This window comes from Rhipicephalus microplus, chromosome 7, assembly GCF_043290135.1.
Source record: "Rhipicephalus microplus isolate Deutch F79 chromosome 7, USDA_Rmic, whole genome shotgun sequence".
Lineage (NCBI taxonomy): Eukaryota > Metazoa > Arthropoda > Arachnida > Ixodida > Ixodidae > Rhipicephalus > Rhipicephalus microplus.
Genome location: NC_134706.1, coordinates 9,109,335 through 9,116,357, shown reverse-complemented (window position 1 = coordinate 9,116,357; position 7,023 = coordinate 9,109,335). Strand labels below are relative to the sequence as shown.

Sequence of the window (7,023 nt, the reverse complement as noted above, 5' to 3'; positions counted from 1 at the left end):
GCGGTGCGCGTGCTCGCCGGCGTTCGTTTCGTCGCGTCACACCGGCATTGCCACGCCAGGCATAGAGAAATAAAAAAAGGTGAAGAGTGGACACTCCCATAGACCCCAGCGGCCCAATCGACTCTAGCACACCTAGTGGTTGATGAGAGCAAGTGGCAAGCGCTTCCGGTTTCGGTTTCACTGGCGCAAATTTTGAATTACTTTGCATAACCGACGTTTGGCTATGACGAATGTTCATGATTTCAGATTACTATTCATCGCCCAAATGGATAGTTTTTGTAGGTCGTTTTGATTTAGCGATTCCCTGTTTTGTTTTTTTCAGTGGTTCGTGCGAATCGGTCGTGACGTAATTTTTATTTCGATTAAGTTCTAATAAAAAGAGATGCAGGTAATTATAATTCACTACGGTTTTATTCATCGCGCTTGTGTTTTTCTTTTGGAACAAGTGATCAATGTATATATCAGTCAAAGAAACAGAGCATCCGCAATGTTTTATTCAAAGGCAAGGTAGAGTATGAGAATATAAAAAGCACAATATGACAAAGGTAGACAACAAATGCATCTCGCCTTACAAATAAATTGTAACAAATATTGTAACAAATACATAGAGAACACAGACAACGCACACATCGCTAGAGTTGGCAGAAGCCGAGAAGCTGGTGAAGTATGACACACCGGGCCAGTGGGTATGTAAGGATCTATGGCAAAAACACAGCGCACAATGCTGATGAAGAAGGAAGAAGTGACATATACACAGCAATGAAGTCGCGAATCACGCCTGGGCTTAACCGAAATAATGCATAGAAAAAAAGAGCGCACAGAAACCACACGACACAATATAGCAGAAAGGCAAAGGTGCAGTGTGCTGGCTGTGCTTAAGAACAGCTAGTCCAAAATGAAAAAAAGCAGACTTGATGCCTGCTTGTCCTCAGAAAGGTAGGGCTTTGCAGCTTGCTCACTACGTGAAAGACAAACTTTATGCTACACTTTATGCTTCGACTTTGGGACCTCCTTATGTATACTTAACTCATGTAACCTTCTTGTATTTGTATCAATAAAAAAAAAAAAAAAAAAAAAACACTGGCAGGTCTTGTGGCTTTTGTTATGCGTCGCCTTCATCAAAAACTTAAGATCCCAAGTGATTTGCGTCTGGGTGTTGCAGTGACGCTTGCGAGCTAAAATAGATTGTAGTCATCACTTATCCAGAATTGTGGACTTTAATTGGTGGTACGAGAGCGGTATTACAGGGCTAATAACTAGCAGAAGGAAACCACTTTGGCTCATTATTTTTCACAAAGGCTCTACATCGTACGTTATCACTCACAAGCTATATAAAAATAAAATGGCAGCGTCCGCAGCCCCATCAAACGCTACAAGTTTGGGTATTCTTTTGAAAATTTTGATGGGCAAGATGAGGAGGTTGATGAGAAGCTAAAATACGAAAAGCGTGATAGCATGAACCGTGCCCACTTCATACTGTGTTCCTTACCCGCTCGAAGACATTTCAACAAGCGGTTTTGTTATCGATATATTACTTGAGCTGGAGAGATAAAGCATACACAGTGACCAAGCGACCCACAGTAAAGTGTACAGTTCGCCCGTATTTGCTACAAAAAATACAGAAGGGATACCCAACATTCTTTTTAAGGTTATGCAAATCACTTCGAGCGAATACACAGTGTTCGTACTCCTCATAGCGGGTAACCAAAACAATGAATGCAACGAAGGAGTGGTTAGTCCAGTTGAACTGAATATAAGCATATAAGACCATAATGAAGTCTGCTGTAACGAAGTAATAACATAACAAAGCTATTGCAGGATTCGGCTCAACTCGAATACTTTAGTGTAAACCCGCCGCTAATTGCTAACCTTTGAACTTGTCAAGCTGTATGCCCGAGATTGAAGACTGGAACCTAACCCTGTCTAAGTTTCGGTTCACAAAACGCACATGCCAACATAAACGAACCCGGCAAAACATTTTCAGAAACTTAGCGCGACACCCAGCAGAGCAGAAATGAAAATCGCCAACACTTGACAGATGGTGATACAAAACATCGCACACTTTCAGGTGATGTGCAGTGGCCTCAATTATGGCAAGAAAGTGAGATTAAAGTTGTTGTACGTATGCAAAAGCTGCTTCTGATGGCACAGTGAGATTCCCAAAAAGTTTGCTGGGGACGTGGTATGCTTTGAGCATTGTGAAATACTGGTGGGTACCCTTAAGCGTCTCACTGTCGTCTTTCAGTAACTGTGGGCAACTGCAACCGTCACATGCATTCCGAAGGAAGTGTTTGATGAGAAAACCAGCTACATAATATGCAGCGGAGTCATCGATAATATGGGAGTGAATGTTTGTCGCAAGTTCAGAGAGATCGTCTAGAGCGGGAAAGTCGACAGGCTCTGGCTGTGCACACTCCTCATTATCCACAAGAGACGCACTGGTGAGGGAGAATGGCGAGAGCTGCTCCTGGAGGAGGTCACATTCATCATCCTCGACCTTTCTGTATTCTGACAGCTTGAAGAGTTTTCTTATGCAGATGGGCTTCAGGCCACAAATAAATTGTGCTACATTGGGGTTGGTGTTGCAACCCTGTTTTTGCCTAATGTGGCCAAATATGTTCTCCAGAGGATCCTGTTGAAGCCTGCGTGTTAACAGGTATTCAAAATTGTAATTTTTGGAGAGGTCGTCCCATAGTTGACAAATTGCCTGAATTGTAATTTGCCAACCTATGATGGTTTGTGGTTGACGTCTGCCAACAAACTGCCATGATGCAATCCAGGGAAGCTGGCCTCGGAGGAAGTCAATCAGCTCTGAATCATTTTTCATGATTGCATGCCGCAGCTTTTGCGAAGTTCTTTTTTTACTCGAGCTGTTCAAGGCATCGAAAATCCTGTCCATACGATCACAAAATTGAGCTGTAGTGATGGCCGAGGCAGGCAGCACCTTCGCATACACCATTGCCGTGATAGCAATCGAAACTGATGCACTGAGGACCTGAGTTGCTCTGCTGACCTTCATATTAGAAAAAGGTTTCTGATGAACGTGCCGTTCAGTCAACTTTGGAGCCAATCGCAACCGCAACTCATGTGAGGATTGGTAAAGGCTTACAATGTGCGACCAGTTAACGATGTCATCCCCAATGTATAACTTGTGTGCTTGGACATTATTGCGCGTTGTTTTAATTAAATGCGGAACATCAAAAATGTAATATAGCCGCTCACCATTAACTTCAAAAAAAGGCTTTGCTACAGTCACTCTTAGTTAATTAGCGAGACTTACATTTGAACTGCCCTGGTCACAAATGACTGCTTTCACTGCAATATTAATGCTCCTAAGCTCCAAAATGAGTGACACCAGCAAGTTATGCATAACAGATGATGGTGTTGATGTGTGCCCTATAGTAAAAGCAACCGGTTGAACCCACTTTCTCGAAACACCAACAAGCAGAAAAACAAGTGCTCGATCAGCGATGGTTGAAGTGCGATGAGTGCCATCATCTGTAAAACCCTGGACAACGTCTCTTGAAGCATCATAGTACAAATTCTTTTTGAGTGCTATTTCGTCGAAAACTAAAGCGCACACTCGGTCCCGTTCATTCCAAGCTTGAGTATTTGTTGCAATGGAAGAAAGGATTCCTGGAATTATGCCTGGAGTCATCTTTACATTAGCTAGCCACCTCCTTAATGAACGCCGGGAGGGCAAAGAAAAATATGGAGCCAGAAATCGGTATGCTCGCGGACCTCGGAAGTTTAAGTGAAGAGCGAATTTCTTGAACCACACGGGAAACCGCTTGCCCTTGCGTTTGGGCCTCAAGCGAACATGCGCAGAAAGAAGTTTAAAAACCTCCTCGGTGACGTGCGGTCGGATAACTTCAAGGGCCTTCGAAGTCGATGACGGTGCTTGGTGAGGCTGTCTCTGCAGTCTTTTGATAGTTTTACGCTGTGCTGCTACTTTGGCTTGCAGATGTTTAATGGTTTGCTTGTACTTCATTGATGGAGACATTGTCGCTGGCACACAGGAACGCACTGCAATAAACAAAAAAATTGATGTAAAAGCGAAGAACAACTAATCCCATACGAGCACTTTCCTCGCTCTTTCAGACCCAAGGTGCACAACTTTCTGTGGTACAAAGTTTTCGATTCCACTACCTAAAAACAAACCATTCACAATGTTGACAATGCACAAAAAATGAAAATCACCGAGAGCCCACCCTTACATTTTGTAAGTGCACACGTATTGTCCTTTTGAGGATAGTTTCATCAGAATGTCCTAAACATAAAATAGCATATTAAAAACTGCTGCAATAAAAGCATAGTCACCATTATCTCTAAGGCACTCAGGCGTGGAGCTGTTGGCGGAGACGTCTTCTGGAGGGTCTTGTGAAGCTTGTTCAGTGCCTCGGACAGTGCTGTCGGAACAATCTTGTGAGCGGCCTGCGGAAGTCTCTATATCAATCCACTCTGGTGTTGAAGTGAACATACAACTTACCGGCCACACAGGTTCCTTTTGTGACAGCTGAACGACTGGTTAAGGTTTTCTCCGGCAAGACGAAATCAGCAGAAATTCTTTCACCAGCTCCAAGGGAGCTGCCACCTGCAGAGGTTTGGTCAACAGTCAATTTGGGTAAAAAAAAAAAAAAAGAAATCGCGACACTGAACGCACCCTGTTCATCGGGGCACCTCAATGTGTGGGAGCCGCTTTTTGAAGCCTCTACCGCAGGTCCTGAAGAAATGAAATTACGACAATGTGTCAGTAAGAGGCTTAAAATAACACAAACTGAAGCTCATCCGCACCTTGCAGTGCAGCTTCTGCAGTCATGTCACAGTCACTATTTGAAGCGACGCTCGGAGAACGTGCATATATGTGCAGTTGGTACAAGTTACAAAGCTTGTAGCATGGGGAAACTTAAACAGCTCTTTCAAATGCGCAAATTGGTCGAACGTGGAGGAAAAGAGAAGGAACCAACTAGGAAACAAGTAATTTGTGATTTTTGGAATTATCAACAGTGCCAGCTTTCACCGAGGAAAGGTATATGTACATGTGCACTCAGGCTTGAAGATAACGTGAAATAGCCCTTGAAAGTCTTTCAAAACAAGTTGCGCTGGTCAAGAGCATCAAAAAACGACAGAAATGTAAAGCTGCTGTTAGGAAGGTAACAGCCCACAATTCACAGAATTTAAGACTTTCCAAGTGTTACTTCTGTAGTGAGGTTTCTCCATCGGCTACAAAAATCTTCACGGTTAACTGTCGCCACTGATTCAATACAAGTGGCTGCTATTGCACATATTTGAGTTTCAGTCAATCACTTACATGGTGCAGCTGGTTGCACACTGGGAACAGCCATTCTTGTAAGCCTTGTGTGCCCAGGGTCCATGAAACTTTGAGCAGTAAAATGGTCGCTACAAACCCTGTACGTTGCGTACAATAGGCTGGCCGGCTTACTCAGGAGATCATCGCGTCCAGCATACTGCATCCATGCTTTCATCCTGCATTGGCAATGAACTATCAGCTGAAAGGGGAAGTGCTTGAATAATGATTTTTTATTGTTACCCTCACTTAGCAAGTACGAACAGTAAGCCTACAGACATGCAAACCATACAAAAGCTTTAACACACCTGCCGTCCCGTGGTACGCGGAAGAAACTTGTCCCAGGCTTCTTGTGGGTTCTGCCATTGTTGAAGCACCACGATACACAGCAGTAGCTGCCGTAGCTTGGACCGCCGGACGGCATGGCGTCAGCGCGGTCTGAAAATGTTAGTAAGTGGATGCTTCGCTGTCAAATTACGAAAAAGATATGTGCACGTCATAAGTGTACCAGCAAACCCCTTTGAATGATTAGCTAATCGATGCACAATACAAAACCAGTGATACATCTCTGACCCATAAAACTCTGACTTACAAAGATATACGTCAAGACCACGAACAAAGATCTTCAGAAGTTTCCAGGCCGCTATCCCTTGTAATGCAATGGTATCGCGGCCTGGAAACTTTAGAACACCTTCGTGCGTACGCAGTATCAGCAGTACATTGGGAAGAAAAATCGTAGTTGAAATTTGTGCGGTAAAATCATATTGGAAACGTAAAAAAAAATTGTGGGCAGCTTGCACTAGTGGCACAAGGCTAGCGAAGAAACGAAGATGATGGCCACTTGGCTAGTCCAGATTTGCCTCCGGCACACCAAGAATTATTCGTGTTCCGAGCCTTCGGGAAACGCGTCGTGAAGCATGCGAGGCCCAGCGAACGATTCTCAATATTTTGCACCGAGCCAGCGAACCTTTGACCTAGCTGCCCTGCTATGCTCAGCGCACAGACGCTCGCGTCCGTGGCAAACGCAGCACGCGTCGCCTCGGCTTGACGCCGTGCCGCCTTTGCTATACTGCATACGTTGCACAATGTTCCCGTCTAACCGCCGCATAGAGCCACAAACTTTTTTAGTGAACCTCCCAGTCCTTACAAGCTTCAGAAAAAGGTTACAACTGCGTGAATGAGACGCCACGTAAGAAACAAACTCGCACACACGAAGCGCAACGTGTGTGTGTGCATCTTTCTATGTTTGTTGCATGGTGTCTTTTTCGCGCAGGCGTAACCGTTTTCTGAAAAAAGGACCCAACAAGACCAACAACATGTCATTCAACAAGCTTCGCTTGAAAACGAGCCTCACCTGATATCTCACGCACGAAAGCGCCGACGCAGCCGACGTTGACGAAAGCGACGAAAGCTTCTCGCTGTCAGTCGTGCATGGGCTTGTCGCTGGCACGGAGGAAGGAAAAACCTTTTCCTTCCTCCGTGGTCGCTGGGTAGATGGTGTTTATGACAGTACGGCTGAAGAAAAATAATCGCGTAAGGTGTGTTGAATAAATCGTTTTTATGTATAAAGAACATACCGAATTTGGGCGTGTAATTATTAATTTGTGAAAACAATTCTGTTGCATTGATTATAACTGTGTTTTTTTTTGCGTTTGCGCCCTCTGAAGTTTGGTGGGAGCACTAGTTCGTTACGTAGTCGTGACGCACTTCCTGAG

General features: G+C 44.4%; 1 long non-coding RNA gene across 3 annotated transcripts; it reads right to left on the bottom strand.

Moving 5' to 3' along the window:
- Nucleotides 1-459: 459 nt before the first annotated feature.
- On the bottom strand, nt 460-6,767 carry LOC142767274 (uncharacterized). Of its 3 annotated transcripts, none has more exons than XR_012884797.1 (6): nt 6,663-6,767; nt 5,312-5,746; nt 4,664-4,723; nt 4,490-4,594; nt 4,321-4,434; nt 460-4,026 (listed from the first exon to the last, which is right to left on the bottom strand). It is a non-coding gene; the product is annotated as an uncharacterized LOC142767274 (long non-coding RNA). The 3 variants fall into 3 exon arrangements; XR_012884796.1 differs by lacking the exon at nt 6,663-6,767 and having other exon boundaries at nt 5,312-5,487; nt 5,617-6,650; XR_012884795.1 differs by lacking the exons at nt 5,312-5,746; nt 6,663-6,767 and having other exon boundaries at nt 4,490-5,290.
- Nucleotides 6,768-7,023: the final 256 nt, after the last annotated feature.